We start from the raw sequence: 24,474 nt of genomic DNA, 5'->3' as shown, positions 1-24,474 counted from the left end.
CAAATAAGACTACATAAATTCATTAGTTTAGCAAACTTTAGTGACAGTAGAATTTGATCAGCCCAGTTAACTAAAAGGCATGTAACTTTTCAGACATGCACAAATTCAAATTCCTATTAGAATTAGAGCAAATCTAACATCTGTTTTACATACACATACAATACATAATGATATTAATAGTGCATCTCTTTTTAAGCTCAATGGTTAATGACATTAATTTCCTAAAAACTAGCTTCAGCTCTTGAGTTACTTTCATTTGACCTGATTTTTACTGAACTAGAATTAAACTGAACCTATTTTAGGAGCTTTTCCATTAATCTTGCAAAACTGCTATTAACAAAATAAGGTCTACTAGAGACACACATCTCAACTGATCCTGATGTTCAGGGATATTTATGATCTTGGCTCAGAATGTTGCTCTGTCCCTCCCAATCCCAGATAAAACTGATGATTTTTAGGAAGAAAGGGTGGTGGATTATACAAAATAAAAATAACACTAATTAGGGCTGCAGAGTACTTTTATTTCAGAAAAATGTGTATTAATTCAAATTTTCTTACTATGTCATATTCACAAGTTAAAAGAACTATTATTTTCAAAGTGTCCCTTCCTGATCATCAGATATGATTAGAAATTCAATTTATTTTAAGGTTTGCTGCTTTTATAGGACTCACAGTCATCCAAAAAGAAGAAATAAAGAAAGCAAGAAAGAAGGAAAAAAACATTGTTAATACACAGCTATGATTCAGCTCCACCATTAAAGCAAATAAATATACCATTCAAATGTATTCAAGTCTTAACACTAAAATACCTCTACCAGAACTCATGTGTTCCACCTGCACCCCTCTGCTAGAGTGCTAAGGGTACATACACACAAATATTATGTGGAACAATTCAAGAACAGTCTGGCTGTGTCATACCGACCACAGCAGCACCTATGTGCCCTGAGCCACATTCACTCTTCTCCCTACAACTAAACCTAACCCAAACAAGTGCCCCAGGTCTGCCACAACTGGAACAAACTTATACATACTGTTTGCCTCAATGTAAGGTTAAGAAACTTGTAGCATGACCCATATTTATAGCTTAACCTCCAAGTAGTCCTGCAAGCCAGCAACACCATTTTTTCTGGGAAAGGCTCCACAGCAGAGAAACAGAAATTCAATAAATTACAAGATTAGGGTGCTTTTCCTGAAACATTAAATAAAGTTAAGATCAAAAACAATAAACCAGCAGCAATTGTTATTTCACAAAATTCCACAAACTATGAATAATAAATTCAACGAAAGATGATACTCATGAGGCTATCCCATTTCATTTTATGAAGCTGCATATCTGAATCACTGTATGGCGTGGATTACAGACAGCAGTGTTGCACAGCAGGGCACTCCTACAGTGCACCCTTATATTACTTAGTGCTGGAGCTTGGAAGAACTTCCTTTAATAATTTTCTGATTATGAAAAATGATAGCTCAAAGTTCCCAGTAGCTGTCTACAGCCACTGACACTGTGTCCACAGATACTGAGCAGAGTTCTGTCCAGGCTTGTGACACTAATGCCTTTTTTAAAGAATATACTTGCCCAGCTATAGTTTCACAGTGCACTACTAGAAGAATGATTTTCTGAATGTGTGTGTGTATGTTTGATAATCCCACTGTTGTCACCGAAAAGCTATACTAACTTTAAATAATTTTGTGCAATGAATGTTTTGTACAGGAATGCATCTGAACATATCTTTAACTACAGACCGGTAAAGAATTTTGCAATTCTTAAAATCCTATTATTTATGCATTTGTTTACTTTTGCTAACTTGGTTCAGTCCACTAGGTAGACCCTATTCCCAGAGAAGGTCCAAGCTAGTATTCTGAAAGCTAAGTCTATAAAGCTGCAGTATGTAGCAGTCTCTTCTTTAAGTCATTATGAAAACTGTGTAGCAAACTCTGGTTACTGTAGATTTAGCGACTTACCGACTTACAGGAGATGTGTAGTCAGTGTATTAAATTAATAAATATAATAATCCCCCTTCGCCGCGATCACAATCCTCTTCTTTCAAGCTGTTTATCACGAATGTATCTAGCGACGCAAAAAACGACCGGACGGTGCTTTGGCGCATGCGCAGACCAGCTGAAAGATGCTGGCATGAAAAAAAAAGGGAAACAAGTACTGTGGCGCATGCGCACAAAAGCTAAAGGACGCGGACATGAAAACACACGTAAAAAAAGTTTAATTACTACTTAACTGTTCTTAACGGGTACTTAACGGGTCGCGGGCCGCATGCGGCCCGCGGGCCACGGGTTGGACACAACTGCTCTAAGTCTTAACTTATCCAAGTAATTTTTGTTGACAATTGTCTTTCCTGAAATCACCCCTAATGTCTTCTAAACTGCATGACATAGCCCTTGAGGTGATGTGCTGTAAATGAGCTATCCCTAAGTACCAGATTCCTAAAACCTCTAACTTCACATCGTACATCTCTAAGCAAGCTATTTATGCATGTAGAGATCCTGGTTCACAAATGAAACTAGGCAGATATGCTAAGTGTGAGACATACATGGTTAATAAATGCTTAATCAAAAATGAAATCAGAAGTCACTGTAAAAGATTCATTTGGGTCAAGCTAGTACTAATGGCAGTTAATTCTTAAAAGCTATTCACTTGTGGCTAAAACAAGACGTCCCATTTAAAACTGTGATTATGGTTATAAGAATTTTATTTTGATGTAGGTAGTATGTGGTTTTCAACACTTTCTTCTTTTCCTTCCAGTGAACTTGAAGCCATGTTGCTTTTAATTCTCTTTTTCTGTATTCTAAACTTTCTTTGTTCAGTGGATTATCTTAAATTTTCACAGGTTAACATGCCAAATGTACTCTTACTGCCCAATGGGGGAAAATAAGTTTTTTCTGGCTTTATATCCTTGTGTACCTTGGCAGCAGGACCTTTAACAAATATTGTACAGGCATCATAAGAGTACGTCAGACATTTAACTGGGTCTGGTGAAATCATACCTCTCAACTGTCCAGATTTTTGCAAAATGTCCAGAATTTTGCTTATATTTTTTGGTCCATTTTGCATAAAATTGTGGTTTTCTGGCAAATTAGTGGCAAATCATTAAAGACTGAAGCTGGAAAATAATGATAGACATTTGAGTTTAAGACTTCATACCCTTCAGAAAATTCATGCTAATGCAAAACCTGTTATTCTATCAACGTTCTAAGTCTGTAAGAGTAATAATTAAAAATTGTCACTATTTTTGTGCCTTTGTCCCACTTTTATTGATGGCTTTGTCTAGATTTCTTGCTCTAAGAGGTTGAGAGGTATGGGTGAAATACATTACAGATTCAAATATGAGCAGCGTGTTTATTGTAATGTGGCAGGGCTCTGCTTCTTAACAACTTGTCAAATACATCTTTCATATAATGTACATTCATCTAGCAGCTAAAATTTAGTCAATTTTAAAAATGTAATGTGTACCCAGAACATTTTCTTCAGTTCACTGGATAAAGCTGAACTAGTAACATATTCATGGAGACTGTGAAATAAACTCTATAACATTGTAACTGACCTCAGGGACAGGATGTAATGTGAGAAATGCAGCTATCAGCTTCTAAGAAAGTGCTGACTGCTTCTGACAATAATTACATGAGTTAACTTCTTCAATTGTCACACCATCAGCTTAATAGTCTCTGAACAGCTTTCAAGTTAATAGTAAATTGTTTACTAAGAGAGTTAACTGTACTATGTATCACTGATTATCTGTATGAATAAAAAATATAAATGCTATGCTGGTCTACTAAAATAACACTGAATTACAGAGGTGATATGATATATTTTATTGGGACAATATTGTTTTCACACAAGAACTCATGTTTCCAGACTAGAAGGAGTTTTGTTTACGGTATTAGCTCCTAATGGAGGGCTCATGTTAGTTTGAAGTTTTATTATAAAACGTAATGTTTGTCTAGTGAAAGTTATCATATCACCTATGTGTTCCAGTGATGGCTATCTGTAGAGCTCTCAAGCTTCTTAAAGTGATTTGCCAATGATTCTATGTGTATCGCAGCATTTGATGAGTGAAGTACTGCAGCATATTTTCCTGCATGCCTTTCTTTGTTTTTTTGGTCCATTTTTTAATAAAAAGCTTTATATACTTTTCATTAAACCATGGCCCAAAGACATTTAGCTTCCACATTTGAGATGTTACTATAGGTTAATATATGGTATGTCATAGACTTGAATGGGTAACCTTTGTGCCTGCGTAGTGGTGCAACCATTAAAGTCTACGAATGCAACAGACATTAACTTATAGTAACATCACTGAGGTTAAACTTCCTTGTTTTTCCTCAGAGATGTCAGTGGAAAGAAACTGCATATTTTAAAATTAATTTTATATATGAAGGAGATGACAGAAATATTCCGAGATGGGAGAAAGTACTGTCTGGCAGTTTATGCACTGCATGCTGTGGTGCTAAGGTAAGTTTTTCGATGTTGGAAAATCACTTTTAAACTTGGAACTGCACTGACCCTGACTGCATTACTTGAGATCCCAGGGTATTAAAGGAATGCAGTCTTAATGCATTTCATATAACCTGTGGATAAAGATAAAAATGGACCATACATACAGCTTTAGAAAAGAAACTAAAAAAAGTGACAATGAGAAGTAAAAATGCTAGCACATTTTAGCAGAGGCATTAATCTTCACAAAGGAGAGGACATTTCATAGGTTAAGGAAAGAGAAGGGTGAAGGCAGGGGCATGAGTAAACTAGAGAAAGTGACTATGAAGAAAACTGGAAAGGCCAAGGTAAACTTAGAGTCAGATCTACAGGAGAAATCAAATTGTTGATTCTTTAATTAATCTGGAGTAAGAAGGAAGGTCAGCACAAAGCTTCAGAGATTGGTTGAGGAGGAGAAGGTATACAGTGATGATGGGAAAAGCACAGCCTCAGTGAATTATTCCCTAAATACTAATATGGAGGGAAAAGAGAGCCCTCTCGGATAATAATAACATGGGAAGCTGTAGAAAGGAAAACAAATAAATTAAAAGACAAGGTAGAGACACAGGATACTGTCAATAATGCTAAAGATCCTGGCAGGTGCACTTACAGATCAACTGACAGTAAACTCTTTGCCACGAACCCTCTACAGCACTGGCTGTCAAAACAAAGGAACTTGAGCTAGAAGTCAAGTTGACTAAATCGGTACAAGTGTGACTTGTGGCAGGAAACAGAGTAGGAGTAGTCCTAGTAGTTAACGGAATCCTCTCAAAGGAAAGAGAAATTCATAGTGGGGTTTCTTAGGGGATCAGTCCTGTGACTAGTATTCTTTCACAGCTTTGTACCAAATATCATGGGCACATTGAGAACAGGATCAACATCTTTGCAGATGACACTAATAAAGAGAGGATAGTCAATGCTGGGGGAGCAAGTCTTTAAAGAGACTTGAGGAGACGGACACAGTGGATTGAGAAGTGGCATCTGTTTTACTGCAGGGAAGGGTAAAGTATATAATTTGGGTTCTAGAAATCCCAGTGTAGAACACTGGCTGGGAAGATAAAAACAAGGGTTAGTAAAAAGGTCTTATTGCAGTACTAAATACCTGAATGAACCACCAGATACAATCTGAGAAACATGCAATCAAGGAGAATAAAATGCTGGACTATATTGTTAGGTAAACCGATTTCAAGAATATTGAGGTTATATCATCCTTCTACAGATTTCTGATCACTTTCCCTCTGGAGTACTGTGTACTTTTCTATTGCCATATAGGGTTAAAAATAGAATGTTATTCAAGAAGGTACAGAGAAATGCCACCAGGTGATAAAGGAAAAGGAGCAGATGGGGTACAAGGAAAGGTATCAAGAGCTAAATCAATATTCAGTTGAGGAAAGACCTGAGAGGTGAGATATGACATGGCTGTACAGCACACACAGGGAGGAAAGTTTGATGGCATTCAATTCAAGAGACATCAGGAAACTTTCTTTAATTGATGCGGTAGTAGATAAATGGAACATGTTTCATATGCGGACAATTTAATGTATGTCTATGGAGTCCTTCAGGAAGGGTTGGGAGGGGAAGTAGGGCAAGAAGAGGGTTATAAGATTAGACAGTGAAAGATGCTAGCTACAGGAATAGGGCTGACTAGGTAAGCAGAGGTTCTTTTTTTCTATTTTGACATCTTCATTATAAGGTGTGGAAAGAAGTTGTGTATATGAATAATACAAGACATTAGGAAAACTCTTTCCCACTTCGGAATCAGACCTCTCAGCTGCCCCTGTTTTGGAAGAACATTCCTATTTTCAGGCCTGATTTACTCTTGCACGATGTACCTATGTTTTAGAGGTATGTTGCTATCTTCTGGCTTGATTTACCCCTTCACACAATTTTCTAAATCCACTTCATCACTCATGATTTTTGAAGCTGCCTTGTAATCAGAATATCACACTACAAGATCAAGATACTACTGCCATCAATAATTTAAAGAAACGGGACATACATGTTTTCAGAAGCAAAAATAAATGACATTGTGTGGTAGAATTTGATTATGTCTATAAATGTTAAACTGTCTTTGATAATGTGCTTATGTTTTCCATCATTTTTGTTACTCTCTGTTTATAAACATTTCTGAGATGTATCCCACATTCCTGCTGGAAACAGGAAGAGTTATGCGCTATTTGGTATTCAAATTGTATGCTAATTAAATATACAGATTTCAGGCTGGATGTGTCTAATTTTCAAGGGCCTTTGTGCAATTTTTATTGTCTTCTGGTTGATATGCATGGTTGACATACTGTTGTAAACGGTTTAAAGTATTAAACTGATATTTTACAGCCAGCTACATGAACTACTTATAACAGTCATTGCACTGAATACATAGCACACATTTGTACAGAATGAAATGAGCAGTGTGGCAGAAAAATCGTGAATCATAAGAGACATCAAGTCTGAAGGTGTTGTAAAAAGGTCAAGGAAAGGCATGGGTAAACTGATGATAGGTACAAACAAAAATAGGGCTGATATGAGGGACACATGCCTAAGCTTTTTGAATGAATGCTGGCATTTTTTTTTATTTATTTATCATTTTGTTGACCGGGAATGTCCGACTAGGTTCCACAGAGCCTGTTTTCAGCGGAGGCCCGGGGAGAAATTCTCCAGATGCATGTCTTATTCTTGAAATTCTTTTGTAGAAAGAATGGCCAGATCAGATATGAAATGATAGATACGTACAGCAAGATAGGTAGGGGTGCTTGAATAAGATTGAGGGTTACACTTGCATGTCAGTAACATGTAATCATGAACTAAGTGTGTTCTAGAAGCTGTGCTTTGAACATTTTGTGGCTCTGAATGCCTCATAGAAGACCACATAGAATATACCATTTGGTAGAGGCCAGCCTGTTGAAGGTGCATTCTGTCCAGGTGAAAGTGATTAGGAGTCTTTATAGAATTATGACTCCATCAGCCTGTGAGCTGAGTAAGTACATACTGGACTGAGATGAGAGTCGGAGCATTAGGGTGGGACAAGAGTCTGTATCTAATAATGGTGTATAAGTGAGCTAAGCAAAAAGGTATCACATTCAGAAAAAGGAACGCAGTCTACTTTTGTGCAGGGAAAAGGCAGAGATTTTCACAAGGGCTTGTGAAAGTGAAGAAATGCATTTTGTTGTATATGCATTGCAACATTTTATATTAGTTTCTAAATCTAGAGTATATGATGAAAGCATAATCCAGTCTAGGTAACAGTAAGTTGTTTCCAACAGCAAACCAAGTTTCTGGAATGATATACAAATATACTAATTTCGTGTGTGCATTTTAGCTGCTTACAAACTGTACAGAATTTCACAGAATGTCCAGATTTTTGCCTCATTTTTGGTCTGTTCCTCATAGAATTTGTAATTTTCTGGATTTTTCTGGCATATCATTGAAGACTGACTTCACTAAATAATGTCAGTTATTTTGTCATAGACTTCACATCCTTCAGAAAATGCATAGTAACTGAAGACCTTTTATTTTAGCAACTTTGTAAGTTTATAAGAACAATAATTAAAATGGGGGGCTTTGTCCCCCCATTATTTTTGGCTTCGCCCAGATTTTGTGTGCTAAGAGGTTGAGAGCTAAGCTTAGAAATATGACTATTAATCCAGGCGTGTGGTAACCAAAGGAGAGAATGTTGCACAGCCAAATATTAGCTACCTGAACTGGTGAAATTGTTCAGATGGCTGATCTCTGCATCCCTGATAAGCAGTATATCTGTTTCAGCTAGTCTTTGTGAAGCATATTGTAACATAACATTTGTTTGTCAGAGATAACATTCGGGTTCTTATTTGAGAACCTTGATCATATCCTGCAGAAGACATTTTAAATATCATTTAGCTCACAAGTAGAAGAATCTGTATGTGCCCAGACATGCTGAAATATCAAGAAAGTCACTGATGAGTTTGAAAATGTATTTATGTAATTATTTTTATTTATGCTTTTGTTGACTGGGTTAATCCAACTTGACCAGTGACCTCTATTCACTGGAGACTTAAGGTGGTATACATAGTAACCTGGAAAATTTGCCCAGGGCACTGGGGAACCTCTCCTACTGTATGCAGTGCACCTGCACATCTTTTTCTTTCTGCAGTCTTGCGCTGGAACAACTTGATGCTGCTACTTAACTTTTTTCTTTTTTAAAACAGCTCTCAGTCTTTGTCTGTTTACCAGTCTCTTTGTGAGGTGGCATAAGAAGACAGTTACTGGTGATCACTGAATCTAAGATGGAGGCTGTGGCTGAATATGTGATGGAGAAGGAAAAACTGAAAGCGTAATTCAGAAGGAAAATGATGCATTGGAAGTGAATACAGTGCCATCATGGGGGTCTGAATGACTCTGTCTTGCAAACAAATGATGAATGAAGAGAAGCAGAGGAATCAGAAGCCATGCAGAGTGTGGTAATGGATAGTGTATTTGGAGATGAGGGAATGACAGAAAGGAAGAAGGATGCTATAAATGATGATGTGAATGGAGAGGGGCCACATCTGGCCATTGGAATAACTGGCCTTAAGTGAGTTCTCTGTACTGGGCTGCAGGAAGATGGAGTGGAGATTGGTAAACAGAGAAAGACTGAGAGCTGTTTTAAAAAAGAAAAAAGTTAAGTAGCAGCAGCAAGTTGTTCCAGCGCAAGACTGCAGAAAGAAAAGGATGTGCAGGTACACTGCAGACAGCCTGGAACTGCTGAAAGACGGAGAAAAAAGCCTGCAGTGAGGGTGACAATAAAGTATGAATAGCAAAGAAATAGGTGCTGTGTTTCAGACAATATTGTTATACCTATAGAATTCTATTTGTGAGGCTATTAATACATATAGGAACTGAAATAAATTTTGAGACATTTGCACCAACAGAAAATTTTCTTTATGAATGTGAAGGGAGAGGTAACATGCATGTCTTTGGAAGGACTATGTTTTTCAAAATGTAAAAGTACTGTTAAAAAGAAAACTGTTGTTACAATTTATAATGACTGAGATAGAAGAAAATTAGTTAAACGTGTGCTCTGTGCTTATGTGAGGATGTACATGTATTTAAAAAAAAAAGAACATGCTGCACAATGTTCCTAATGTGATAATAATAAATGGGGGGGAAAGGGAGTGTTAAGTGACAGGAACAGTAAAAAGCATGTTTTTTTCCAAGTGATGATGAACCACATTTAATCCAGGATTGTAACAAAGAAAAAATGGTTTATGCAACACTGCCTCCTCCTAAATCCCAAAAAAACAAAACTACTACTCTTTACTCCTACTCATAAATCACCTGTTCCTTCCTTCTCTATAACCTCTAACAATGGTACCAACATTACCCCAGAGACTACAACCCACCTACTAAGTGTAACTATTGATAATCAACTCAACTATGACGTACACATTAACTCAACTATTAAGTCTGTCAACAAAAAACTTGGCACCCTCTATAGAATAAAACCCTTTCTTACCCCTCCTGCAAGAAAAACAATTGCCCAGACTCACCTCATTTCCACCCTTTTCTATGCCTCTGTTATATACACCAACCTATCCTAAAACAACCTCTCTAAACTCTCTACCTGGTATAATAGCATAACTAGATTCATCACAAGCTCCCCCTTTAAAACTCACCACTGCCTTAAACTCAAACAGCTTGGCTGGCTAGAACTTCATAACCACATACTCTATCAACAACTACTTATTACTCAATAATAATGGCTAGTTAAGAATAGGTAGTGAGAGAGAATAGTCTTACAAGAAAGGTTTACTTAAACAGAGATTGATTATATTTTGTTTCCAGTGCTGGGTGCCCTACTGTTTGGTGTATACGTCTCAGAAGGTCAGGCCAAAACTGAGTGGCTGTGGCTGACCAAGACTGAGGATGACTGCAAACTGGGTGCAATTATTGAATCCCCAAAAGTGTCGGTATACTTCAGGAAGGTCATATGCAGACCAACAACTGGTGTCTCAGTCTCGGTCTTAAACTAAATGCAAAGAAATGCATCATCATTCCCTTCAGTAAAAACAATGTCCCTTCACACTATCAAATTAACAACAAAACCCTATGTACCTAAGAAGTGGTAAGGGTCTGGGATCACAAGTAGACTGCAACCTTAACTTTGACCACCATGAGTCTACTGTAGTAAGGAAGGCTTTCTATATAGCACACTTGATTAGCAAAGGCATCAACTCTAGAGCAAAGGAGGCTATAACCCCTCTATACTCATCACTAATCAGGCCCATAATTAAGTATAAAACCCCTTTTGGCATGTACCATACAAAGCACCTTGAGCAATTGGGGAGACCTCAGAGGTTTCTAATAAAGAAGATCAAGGCACTCCAGCACATGCCTTACACAGACTGACTAAAGTCCCTGTCACCATACTGAGTATTGTATAGACTTCTTAACGAAGACATAAGCCTGGCTTACAGAGCAGTCTCCGACTCAAACCTAATGAATTTGCTGCACTTCCGTAAATCAAATGGGACTAGAGCTATCCATTCCAGGGACCAAAATATGGCCTGCGACTTGAATAGGACATGCTGAAGGGAGAGATTTGTCTGTCAGAGAATGTGACATCTTTGGAACAGACTGCCCATTCATGTGAAGCAGAGTACCTCTATGGCATTGTTCAAAAGGAACTTGGACAAGTAGATGGGGCACCGTAAATTCTTACCAGAGATAGCGCCCACAACCCTCCTGGACATGGGCAGTCATTGCTAAATACAATCCTGGGTATTGTGTAGAGTATCTATGGTATTACATTGGGATGAAACAACAAGGCTTTAAATCAAATCCAGGTCAATAGCCTAGTAACCTCCTGTGATCCTATGATAAAAATGAAATTATTAGAATGAGAGTTTTCAGATCACAGGGCTGTAACTGCAGCAACATGAGAGCATGAAAATGTAATATAAGAAAGAAAAATGTTAAACGATTGACATAGAAAATTGCAGGATTGGAATGTCTTAAAAAAGGGGCAACTGTGGGAAGATAATTTAACAATGAAACCGTTTTATGGAAGTTTGACCAGCTAATTGAAAATGTAAACAAATCTGCTTAAAAGAGAGGGAGCAATGGAAGATGAAAAAGTGACATATAAGAAGCAAAAGAAATTTATGAAAGAATAGTGGAGAGGTGGGTGTCTTAAAGAGTAAGCAAATAAATGATATAACTATAATAAATTAAATACAGCAAAGATATTTAAACAAAATTATTTGAAAAAGAGAAATGAAGTTTCTCCATTTTTAGGTACGAAATTGAAATATAACAAGAGAATGAATGCAATGAAGGATGAAAAATGACTATGAATACAGCTGAGATGTATGTACAGAATACATGTGGAAAAAATAAAAGAGGGGTACATGCAAAGTAAAGAAAATGACAAAGAGGTAGTGCAACCCTAGGCTCCATCTTAGCAACTTGGCATTTTTCTGGCTGGCTCGGTGTAACCATGTTAGGGGGTTGTGATCTGTAACTACAGTGAATTTTTTTCCATACAGATAAGGCTGAAGTTTCTGCAGTGCCCACATTGTGGCTAGACATTCCTTTTCTACAGCTGCATAGCATTCCTCCATGGGTTGAAGCCTAAAACTTAGATAAACCACTGGGTGCTGTTCTCCCTCTGAAGAAATCTGGCTAAGTACAGCCCCCACCCCATGGTTCAAAGCATCCACCTGCACAACAAATTCTTTGCTGTAATCTGGACTGGCTAACACAGGGGGTCCTCCCAAAGCTTCTTTAAGCTTCTGGAATGCCTACTCACATGCTGCCTTATCTGGCCTGTTTTTCCTTGTCAGGTCTGTGAGGGGAGCAGCTATGGTACTATAACTGGGGATTAACTTTCTGTAGTACTCTGCTGCCCCTAAAAATGCCCTCACGTACTTTTTGGTAACAGGTGCAGGCCATGCCTGAATGGCTTCCACTTTGGCAGGTTCTGGCCTGATCTTACCACTCCCTACTCTATGTCCCAGGTAGGAGACCTCTGCCATACCCACCTGACATTTGCTCGGCTTAATGGTTAACCCTGCCCTATGTAGTCTGCCTAGCACCTCCCTGACATGTTGAAGGTGCCCTTGCCAGGAATGACTGTAGATAGCAATATCATCTAGGTAAGCAAGGGCAAACCCTCCTGCTCCTGCTAGGATATGATCTACCAGTCTCTGGAAAGTTTCTGTGGCATTCTTCATCCCAAAGGGCATCTTTGTGAACTGATACAAGCCAAAAGGAGTAACAAAGGCTGACCTCTATCTAGCACTGGAAGTGAAGGGCACCTGCCAGTAACCCTTGTCAAGATCAATGATGGTAAGATACTTAGCCCCACCTAGCTGCTCTAGGGCTTCATCTGTCCTAGGCATGGGTAAACATCTGACTCTGTGTGACTATTTAATTTCCTGTAGACCACACAGAACCTGGTGCTGCCATCCTTCTTTGGCACCAGCACCACTGGGGAGGCCCAGGGAGTGTTGGACTCTTCAATTACCCCTAGTTCCAACATTTTCTGTATCTCCTCCCTCAGAGTCTGTTTGACTCTCTCAGGCACCCTATAAGGGGCCTGCCTAATTGGCCTTTGGGATCTTGTACCCACCTGGTGCTGCACCAGGTGGGTGCACCCTGGTTTTCCAGTGAACATGTCCCCAAACCCCTGTAACACTGCTCAGATTTCTCAAACCTGGGTAGGAGAGAGCTGCTGGGACATTGCTACCCCTTCCACCAAGGTGTCAGTTAGAGCCTCACTGAGGAGATCAGTCACCAGATCTCTCTCAGACTCCTCCTGCAATCCAGTGCAAATACTCAGCACAAGGGCCTCCTCATCATGGTAAGGTTTCATCATGTTAACATGGCACAGTTTATGCCCCTGCCTCCTGCCTAGCTGTTCTACCATGTAGTTAACATCACTAACCTTCCTTACAACCTTGTAGGGTCCCTCCCAGGCTGCTTGCAGCTTGTTGTGTCTGACTGAAATGAGAACCATTGCCTGCTGCCCTACAGCATGCTTTCTAGCTTGAGAATTCCTGTTATACCTGACCTTTTTCTGCTGTTGGGCTTCTGCCAGGTTCTCCTGGGCCAAGCCCATGAGTTCCATGAGTCTTGTCCTGAAGTTTAGGACATATGCCACAACAGACCCTTATGAGATTCACACTCACCTTCCCACTCATCACAAATTAAGTCCAGAGGGCCTCTCACCCTATGCCCATACAGCAACTCAGAGGGTGAAAAACCTGTGGATTCCTGCGGAACCTGTCTGTAAGCAAACAACAGATGGAGCAAATATTTGTCCTGCTCCCTCTTAAACTGGTCTGCAAATGCCTGTAACATGGAATTGAGTGTAAAGTTTAACCTCTCAATAAGACCATTAGTCTGGAGATGGTAGGGGATGGTCTTTAGGTGCTTCACCCCACAGTACTTCCACAGACTAGCCAGCAGGTCCAACATGAAATTGGCACCTCTGTCAGTCAGTATTTCTTTTAGGAAACCTACCCTGCTGAAAATTTCTAACTAAGCATTTGCTACCTTTTCTGGCTCAATGGCGGACAAAGCCATTGCCTCAAGGTAACTTATAGCATAATCTACTACCACTAGGATATACTTTTTCATTGTGGAATTTGGGGTACTCAGAGGCCCCACAATATCAATAGCTACCCTCTAAAATGGCTGCTCAGTCACAGGCAAAGTCAACAAAGGAGCTCTCACCTTGTCTCCCACCTTGCATACCTTTTGGCACTGCTGACAAGACATGCAGTTCCCTGTTACATCTCTGGAAATTCCAGGCCAATAGAAGTTCTGCATAATACATCTGTTTGCATGTTTTATGCCCATATGATCTGCAAAGGGAATATCATGGGCTATGGCTAGAAGTGCCAGATGGTAGGCTCTAGGCACTACCAACTGCTGTATTCTTTCACCTTCTAGCCCTCCCTCAGGGATCAATTCTCTATACAGTAACCATTTGTCCCAGTATACAGATTCCCCCTTCTCTTGAAAATCAAGTGCCTCACTAGCTACCTGGCTCAGGCCTTGCAATGTAGGGTCTGAGAGCTGAGCCTGTCTCAACTCTCTCTTTGTAACCCTTCCAGCTCCCCTTCCACAGGAAGTCTGGTATCCTCTGACAGTGGTGCCTTACTGTCAGCCTGGGTACTACTACTCACCTCTGCCCTTGCAGTCACTTTGTACAAGGGGCCATTAGTACCCACAAGCAGCTGCGGCTCATCTTCAGTCTCACTACTACAGGGTAGCTCCCTCCCTGAAGTAACCACCTCACCAGTTCTGGCTGCAAGTATGTGCTCTGTATGGGTATCCCCCAGGCTACCAGACCCACATTCTTGTCTTGAAGCCTGCCTGCATGTAACTGTTAACCACGGTACTGCCTCATCAAAATCCTTCCCTATCAGGACATCTGCAGGATGGTAGTTTTGTACCCCTGTTGTCTCAAGACAACCTACTATTGGCATTTTGTCTTTTCTACTTACTGCCTTGCCCATCTTTTGTTCCTCACCTTGCCTCCATGGACATCTATATGCCACATGGCCCCACTGATTGTATTCAAAACATTTAACCCTAGATCCCAGACGTGTTCCTGAACTAGTGGCTTCCCCTGCTACTGTCAGATTCTGTGGGGCAGTCTGAGCTGCCCACCATGGGTTCCTTTAGACCCATGAGCAGCACTGGGTATCCCTTTCCTGTGCTGGGATGTTCTGCTTGCTAGGTATATGTCTCCCTTCTTCCCCAACTCACCTGAGGTAGCACATTGTCTATCAGCTAACCAGATCCTCATGTCCTCAGGCAAAGTGCTAAGGGCTTGTTCCCTCACCAAAAGGTCTACCAGTCCTTCAAAAGTGGTGACCTGACATCCACTCACCCACCTATGAAAATAAGTGCTTAGTTCAGCAACATATTCACTCACACTTTCATCTGCCTTGCGTCTATGCTCACAAAACTTTTTCGTATAAGCTTTAGGTGTTAGCTTCAAAAATTCTAGCAAACAATTCTTAACAGCAGTATAATCAAACAATTCACAATCAGTTGATTTAGATAGCACAGTTACAGCTTTACCATGGAGTAAGGGTTTCAGGAACTGTACCCAGAACCTTTGGTCAACATCATACTGTTTACATACCCTCTCAAACATATGAATGAAACTATCAAAATTATCTCCCTCTGTAAACTGCAGAAGACATTTTCTGACCTTTTGTGCTTCAGGGATCCAGTTACTCCCTTCCCCATTACCTCCATAACTCTGGCGAAGAGTCAGCATCTCCTTTTCATGCTGCCTCTGCCTCTCCTTCTCCTCAGCTTCCAGGAATAGCAGTTTCTCATTCTCCTCAGCCTGCAGACATCTCAGTCTCTCTGCTGCTTCTGTTTCCAAATGCCTGGCCTCCAACTCAAGTCTCTTTAGCTCCTGATGGATTTTTAAGTCCTCCGCAGAAAGGTTGAGCTGTCCATTCCCTGAGTGTTGTACATCTCCACAGCCAGTCTGATCATCCTCCTGGTTGCTATTCTCTGATGCAGCTGTGGCCAAAGCTGCAACCATGTCTGCTTTAGTCAGGTTTCCATGCACCAGTCCTTTAGCCTGACACATCTCAGCAAACTGGCTCCTTGTCATCTTACTGTACTCCACTGCTGACATGCTTGCCTGCTCTCCCTGACTAACTAAGTTGACAAAAGAAATAAAACAATTGTGATCTGAACTCTGAATGTTCACTGCATGGCTGATTTAAAGTACAAAAACACTTTCAGTGATCACTGTACACAAGCTACAAGAATTCACTATCCACATCACTACAAGCCAATTAGTATGTGATGTGGCTAATTTACCACTATCAAACAATTAATATTTAATGTGGCTATCCCACCATTGACAAACAATTAATATGTGATGCCCGTGCACTGGCCCAGTAATCAAAGAGTCTCAATCCTCACCACTAGCACCAGTGAGGGGTGTGAACATTGGGGGATAACAAGTACACACACAGTAAAGCACAATTTCCCTTAAGAGCACACAGAGATCTCAGTCAGCCTGGGGCTGTTTTTTCCCTTTCTCTCCAGATCCCCAAATAAGACTCCCCACTGGCACAGCTATAGGGTCCAGATCTCAGCCTAGTGGTCAAGCTAAACCCTCCAGCACCCTCTCTGTCCAACCAGTGCTTCATGTCCCTGCCCAAGTAGCTGACACACACTAACTTTAAGGTATGAGTTATATACAAACACAAAGACACTCCTGGGGAATGCTGGCACAGGTTCTCCAGCTATACCCCCTTCTCTCCAGACTATAAGGTAGAAATCACTGCCACCAACCACTATTTATCAGCTATTAATAAGGCCCTTACCAAAGGGTGACCAATTTTACTGTGCAACATTATTATCCAAATAGTAAGTGTGCTGAACAGCAAGACTATTGGAGTGGCTTGAACAGTATCCCCAAATACATGCAAGTACTCTAGAGCTTAAATTATCTCTACACAAAACAGTCACAGTTAAAACGTGTAAAAACATTTAATAAATAATAAAAACACAAGACAATACTTATTACTTCACCACAATGACATTACAGAGTTCAGAAATCACAGGAAACTTTAAAACAATATTGTAGGATAGTCTGACATAAATACAGAAAAACAGCTAGACTAATCTGGCTAAATTCCTGTCCAACTCTAAGAGAAATACTAAAGTCTAAGATCCTACTTACAGAGCAAAGCAAGTGCTGGTGAGTTGATGTCAGCTTTAGACAAGATCTAAAATGCTCAATCTTTCTCTCTGAGATAGTCTTAAACTGATATACACATTACTGCTGCGTCATTTCACATTACATCATTTTGACACCTCTGCTGAAGTTTCCCAGGCTCACAGAACTCAAAATGTAACATTTGTTTGTAATCTTGCACCTGCCAGGAAACCACAGCAATAAAGGACACTTTACATATAAAACCTAGTAATTAACTCTTGTCCTAAAACAATAGGAATAATTTCTTAGTCCAGACATCCTGTCTCCAAGCTTGAGATCAGTTACAAAATGCTTCACTTATCAGCTTTCTTCCAGCAGGGTGCACTGTGGTTACATTTTTAAAGTTCAGAACATTTAACACAATTTTCTTACATTTAATTTTCTTACATTTGTAAAAACATGCCTGTGGATTATATTAATATTTACAATTACATAGAATTATCTACAAAATTCTATCTGGCTGGGCTGGCAGCCTTCACACTCAAGAACATGGGGGGCCAATTATCCTCACCCAATGTAATATCTTATCTCATCAGAGATGACCATAAGGCAGTATTAGCTGAAATAAAAATTAAATCTGGGCATCCAGTGAAAATAAAAACCTTTAGGAGCTATTCTAAGGCTAACCTCTCTCTACTAAGCAGCACCTTGGCTAAATTCCAAGCACCCCCAAACCCAGTAAACACCATAGCATGCACTGAGCTATTTACAAAATCTCTGTACAAATGCTGATAGCTGTACAGAGTGAACTGTGCCCACTCATATAAAGAATAAGTCAAACTCAAAAGACAAGCCACCCTGGTGGAAACACACTACCAATCGGTTATACAACAAAACACAAAAAATCTTGGCTAAGCATTGGAGGAACAAAGCACCCCCTGAACAATCTAAACAGGCAGCTAAGAGGGTTAATTAATACTTCAAAGGTTTAATTTGAAGAAATAATAGCTTCTTAAGCAAAGGACAACCACAAATCTTTCTACAGCACTGTCCGTAACGTCAGAGGAAATGCACAACAATATGCAGAGCTTATCGTAAATGGCATCACCCACACAATCTTTTGGCTGGCATGTCCAGCTCAAATATCCCCCCACTCCCCCAGATAGTTTAAGGAAAATGCCACAAAATGCAAGCCCCCAATGATTACTAGGGAACAGGTCATCAATGCACTTTTAAAGGCCAAAAGCATTGCATTGATGGGCTCCCGATAACATCCCAGGATGTTAAATAAATAGCATGAAACATGACCTCTCTGGTCCATTTAAATCACTTTTTAATTGGAGCCTTCAGTCAGGCTTTGTGCCTGTCGCTCATCCTTCTATAACACATAAGACAAGCAGGTGGGGGTTTCATTTAGATGCCTTAATACATAGAAACACATCAGGATGGCTATTAGCATCATAAAGTACGAACTAACTAGGTAGCAGATTGACCTTACATACATACATGCTTACATCTCAATGGCTTACTACAAAATGGTAGTCTAGATTGCACATGCTCAGTATTTATACACTTGTGCAAGCCCTTGGATAGCTTCTTAAAGGTATATACACACATATTGATCTACATCCTCCCTTTTAAAAAGATTGCCCTTTGTAAAAAACAATATCAGAGTTAGGCATGCTTTACTATATACATTAGAAACAAAACACAATGTTCATGTCCAAGTTGCTTCATATCTGCCACAGGGTTTAGAGATATGACCAAATCTCGTAACATAACAGTTTGGACCAAATTTAGCAACAGGGACTGTCTGCGGTACACAACTCATATCAGGAACTTCTGGATTCATCACAGGAATAGGAATGTCCTCTGGAACTTCCTCTGGAATTGGAACACCAGACAACTCAATCTGAGATAAAGAGTCTTTCTCACAGGCTATGTGCTGTGGTATAGGCTCCGGCACCAGTCTCAAATGCTTCCAATTCCATGTAAAGACTGCTCTTTGTGATTCCACAATGTATGAGCTCTGGACCAATATTCTTCATGACACCAACCTTTCGATGTTTGCATCCTTACCACTTCTCTTTCTCATAATGGATTGAGAGGTATTCTGGTTTTATCGTAGTAGGACTTCTAGGTTAGGTGCTTCTACAACAGATTACCTCTCAATGATCTGTTGTTCTTGACACATGGAACCAACAATTGACTATTGATTGGTGATGTGATTCTGGTTTGTCTCGAAAGAAGTCTCTGAGCAGGTGAACCAAGATGTTTATCACAAAGAACATTTCTGAAATTCAAGAGATTCAGGAAAACATCACAATTATCTAATTTTGACTTCTCTAGTAACTGTTTTGCAACTTGAACTCTATCTTTGCTCCTATATAAAAATGTTCATCTGAGGTAAAGAAATATTCCAACTTAATTAACAATACTCATTTACATCATATTCACTCTAGAAGTTTATATATATATATATATATATATATTATATATATATATATATATATATATATATATATATATATATATATATATATATATATGTGTGTGTGTGTGTGTGTGTGTGTATGTCTGTGTATGAGTATTTTATTAATTGTAAATGTGCAGAAACATCAACATACATTACATCTATTACTACACATCAACAGTACACGTATATGAAGGAAAATCTAGACAAAACTTCACCACTCAGAAAAGGAGCTATAAAAAATAACTACCTTTGAGAAGGTCACCAAAGTAACGGAAGAGGGAAAAACAGAACATACTGCCTACCCTGAGCTGGTCTTTTGATGCAATGCCCTACTCAAGCATTGTTGACAAACTCATAATATTAGGTAATAAACACTTATGTCATCACTGGAAAGTCATCCGGCTCACAGATGGACCAAAAAAAGTTAGGATAGTGCTGTTTACCTCCACAAAGAGGCCAGTCACTAGTGGAGTCTCTCAGGCCTGGATGCTGGGGCCACTTCTTTGTGGCATCTATTTCTCTGAGGTCAAGGCAACATCAAGAGTCTTTAACTGACCAGTTTTGCAGATGATTGCAAACTGTGTGCAACCATAAAATCAACCAATGACACAAATATCTCCCATGAACATCTGACCCTGATAAATAACTGGGTCCAAAGCCACATTCTAAAACTCTAAAACTCAATGCCAAGAAATACATAATAGTATTCTTTGTGAAGATGGCTACTCCTGGAAACTACCATATTGACAATACACTCGTAAGAGCAGATCTAGTGGTCAGGGATCTGGGAATGCATGTAGGCAGTGACCTGGCCTTTGACTATCATGTGTCTATGATGATTATGAAATTATTCCATGTTGCACAACTTATAAGAAAGGGTATAAAATCTAGGACCAAGGATGCCATTCTTCCCTTGAACTTGCCCTTCATCAGACCAATCACTGAGTACAACTCCTCTTTCAGTATGCACCTGACTAGGCATATGCAACAAACGGAGCATCCAGTGAAGTTCCTTACAAAAAGAACACAGGATGTAAACAACATGTACTACACAGATCATCTGAAATTCATGTCCCTGTACTCAGTATCCAAAAAGCTACTGAGAGGGAATCTATGCTTGGCTTACAGAGCATCCTCTGACCCCACTCTGATGGACCTGTCGCATGCCTACAAACAAAGTAACATCAGAACTACCTAATATATTGACCTAAACCTCAGCTTAAACATAAATAGGATATGTTGGAGGTACAGTTATGTGACTCAGAAACTACCCTTCTCTGAATCAGACTTCCCATCCATGTCAGACACTGTTCTTGCCTAACCCAATTTAAGCATAACTTGAACCAGTGGCTTGAGAATCAGAGGTATACCTCTGGTCTGGAACTTTTGTCTATGACAGGTAGAGGCACCCTGGAAATGCTTGGCCAACCATGCTCAAGTCTGCTTCTAATCCATAAAATAACCTTAGAGTATCAAGCTACTGGATACATTTGGGAAGCAAAGGTACACTTAAAAAGCCCCTCCAGGGGTCATTAGCCTAGTAATCACTTATAGGTTCATAGGTGTGTACTAGGCTAATGGCCCTGGGGCCTTTACAAGCCTAGCCATAGGATTATGCTGGCATCGTGCCACCTGACCTTAGTTCCCAGTGCCTCTGTCGAGTAGAGCCACTGGAGTTATCCCCGGGGTGAATTTTCTATTTCCCATCCACTCATCAAGATGTCTCTTGAAGAGGGCCAGTGAGGTGCTCTGCTTCTGCTTGACATGTATGGGAAGTCTATTCCAGAGCAAGGGCAGTCTATGGGTTATGAACCTGTCCCTCCAGCATGTTCTGTTGATTGTGGTAATGAGGTTGAGGTCTCTGGAGCATGTAGTGTGGAGGGATTGGGATTTCTTTAGATGTAGCATTTCTAACAGACCTGTGCCAGACATGGCTTTGTAAGTCAAGCAGAAATCGCCTCTAAGTTGGTGATATGAGACAGAGAATAGTTGGAGTTTTTTGAGTCTGTTCATATAGGACAAGTGTTTAAGGCCTAGGATCCTCTTTGTGAGGTACTTTTGTGGCCTCTCCAGCTGTTGCAGGTGTCTAGTGAGGTACATGCCAAATGGAGCATTGTACTCAATGGTTGGCCTAATGAGGGAAGAGTAGAGGGAGACAATGACCTCTTTCTTCCTGGATGCAAAACTCTTAGTAATGAGATGTGCCACACAGAAGGACTTTCTAACCACAGTGGCAATGTGGTGGTCAAAAGAGAGGATGCTGTCAAGCCTGTGTTCCCAGATCTCTTATATCGCCTTCTGTGTTCAGTGGACTACCATCGATGTAGTAATTCATTGGAACCAGGTTTTTCCCAAAGGGGATGACGATGCATTTTTTGGCATTGAGCTTAAGGCCATGGTTCTGACACCAGTTGTTGGTCTCAGTGAGGCATAGTTAATGGAAGAGATGCTGTACTCTATGTTATTTTGCTACTTCCAACCAAAAAAGCTGAATTCTCTCACAATTTATAATAGCATGCTGTATAGCTTCCTGTACATGCCATACACTGCAAAGCCTTCTTTCACTCTGTACTTTGCCCTTTTGCAGGTAGTTTATCTAACATTAATTGACAAAAAAAAATGAATTTAATACTCTCCCTTAAACCTTTCTCTTCTCTCCAGTATCATTGTTCTGCATTTCTTGTCTAATGTTTTCCAAGGTCTGTCGTCATAATAAACATCTATTACATGTTCATACAACAATTTCTTTTTAGGAAATTCATCAATAATATTTATTTTCCAGACAGTGATTTAAACAGAGTACTCTTTAAAATATGTGACTTTCCATCTGTTTTCATAGATTATGCTTTCTCAAAAGTCTTTCTACTTATCCATAGTACCCATCCAAATGCAGACAAATGGAAACTATTGAACCTGGGCTTTAACAACCATGGTGTGAAGTCTGAGTTACAGGAGTGGAGCTGATAGCAACAGTGCAGGAAAAGGCTTCAGGGCTCTTGATAACACCTGGACTGGACTACCAGGAGAAGAACGAAAGGGCAGTGGTAAAAACAAGCAGAATGCTAGGGATTATCTTCAAGAGCTAGATTCCAGAAGCAAAGAGGTAATGCTCTTACTCTAGTAAATCCAGGTCAGGCCACACTTAAGTATAGTGTGCAGGTCTGGAGGCCATACAAGAAGACAGTCATCAGACTGCTTGATGGAGTCCAGAGAAAAGGCTACAGAAATGTGTTTGAGATGATTGGGAAAATATGACCAGAGACTAGAGGAGATGTAACTCTTCTAACTAGATGCAAGGAGGGACAAGAACGGCATGAGATGAGTGGACAAAAAATACATGATTTAGATGTAAAGGGATAATCCTGAATAGGAAGGAAGAGGGGAAATGAGGAGCCAGATGCTGCAGACTGTAAGGTCCAACCACTGTCTAGCTCTGCTAAGTAGTTTCTTGATGGGGGGGGGGTGTTCTGGACTCATGGAAGAGACTACTGGAATGTGTTGTGTGGGGAGGGGACCCATGGAGACATTCAAACAGATGGAGAAAAGGTGAGGGAGAGGTAGGGATGGAGGACAGGAAACTATTAAATGCACTTATGAGGAAGACAAGACAGATATACTAACATAACTACATAAAATAAATGCTAGATAAATAACTCCTGGAATATGAAAACAGAAGTTTGCTAATGTTTAGCTGTCTTGGCCACAACCCTTCACAGGAATATATAACGCCAAGAAACAAAACATTCATTTAAATCCACTTGATAGGTACACTGCTGCCTTCTGCTGTCAAATAAATGCAAACTAATATAACGGTTACACGTTAATAATAAGCAACATCTTATAGTCCTGAGTTTGATTCTTGACATCTCTGCTTATACAATGTGAAAGTCATAGTAAGTTATTTTACCAGAATAAAACTCTTAGGTTTCTAATAAAAGTGGCACATGCGCCTACTGGGTATTACGTGGTTGCAAAATAAGCAGCTACCACCTCAGCAATAAAGCACTGAAGTCATGAAATGTTACAATTACAGGTTCCCCTTGCAGAATGCAAATAGCATCAGTGATAGCAACATGGGCGGAGATGACAAACAACATTAAAAAAAACTTAGAGGTATACCAGCTTTAATGATACTAAATGTGCTGTTTCAGCAAATACTTGCCAAATGAGTTTCTTTCATCAGCTGCTTCAATATTTCAGAAATTTGTGACTCACTCTTTTTTCTCAAGAAAAAAAAAATCATTGCCACACAGGAAAAAGGAGAGGAAATGGTGTGACAGAAAGAGCTACAAAAGGGATCTGCCAAATGGTGATGGCACCTTTTCTGTAAGTCAACCTGACATGAAGCAATCATTTCAGCTGAAACGTGCTTGTTTTTCACATTGAGCTGCTGCTTGTATATTTATGCCTTTCCTACTGAAATATTTTTACACAGGTTGACTGGCTGGCATTTTCCTTAGACGTGTTGTATGGATATAACAGAAATGCATTTCTCCATATGGTAAGCTGTCACCTGTGTCATTCTGTCAATTACTGACTTTTTAAATTGTTTTATTCGGTGTGTACATTTCCCTGAAGGTTATGCATATAGCAGTTCATCGCTCTTTCAAACATTTCATTGTACTATATAGCTAGCTTGTCTTTTCTAACTCTGAGCTTCAGCTTTTCATGTACCATTTACATAAAATATTCTTTAGATATTCTTTGTATTTGGCTGAAAATGTTTACAGACCATTTGTAGTTTATTTGTGTCCTGCACAATAGTAACATTTTTCTAGTTTTAAGTTGTCTATTTATTATTATTTTGAGTAGCTAAAACTATCAACAGCTACATGACTTTTGCAGTCACAC

At 39.7% G+C, this 24,474-nt stretch overlaps 1 protein-coding gene across 4 annotated transcripts in view; it reads left to right on the top strand.

Annotated features, from left to right (window-relative positions):
- The window catches only part of FUT7 (fucosyltransferase 7), a 376,157-nt gene that overhangs the window by 222,066 nt on the left and 129,617 nt on the right, over positions 1–24,474 (top strand). The window contains exons 1-2 of one of the 4 annotated variants that reach the window (XM_044058635.1): positions 23,855–23,949; positions 24,059–24,124. The exons of 2 other annotated variants lie outside the window; for them this stretch is intronic. The gene's annotated coding sequence lies outside the window, so the exon portion shown is untranslated. One more of the 4 variants, XM_044058637.1, reaches the window with a different exon arrangement.

This window comes from Protopterus annectens, chromosome 16.part0 (assembly GCF_019279795.1).
Source record: "Protopterus annectens isolate FY-2018-M chromosome 16.part0, PAN1.0, whole genome shotgun sequence".
NCBI classification, from domain to species: Eukaryota; Metazoa; Chordata; order Ceratodontiformes; family Protopteridae; genus Protopterus; species Protopterus annectens.
The sequence above is the reverse complement of the archived record's forward strand: the minus strand, read 5'-3'. Positions and strand labels throughout refer to the sequence as shown.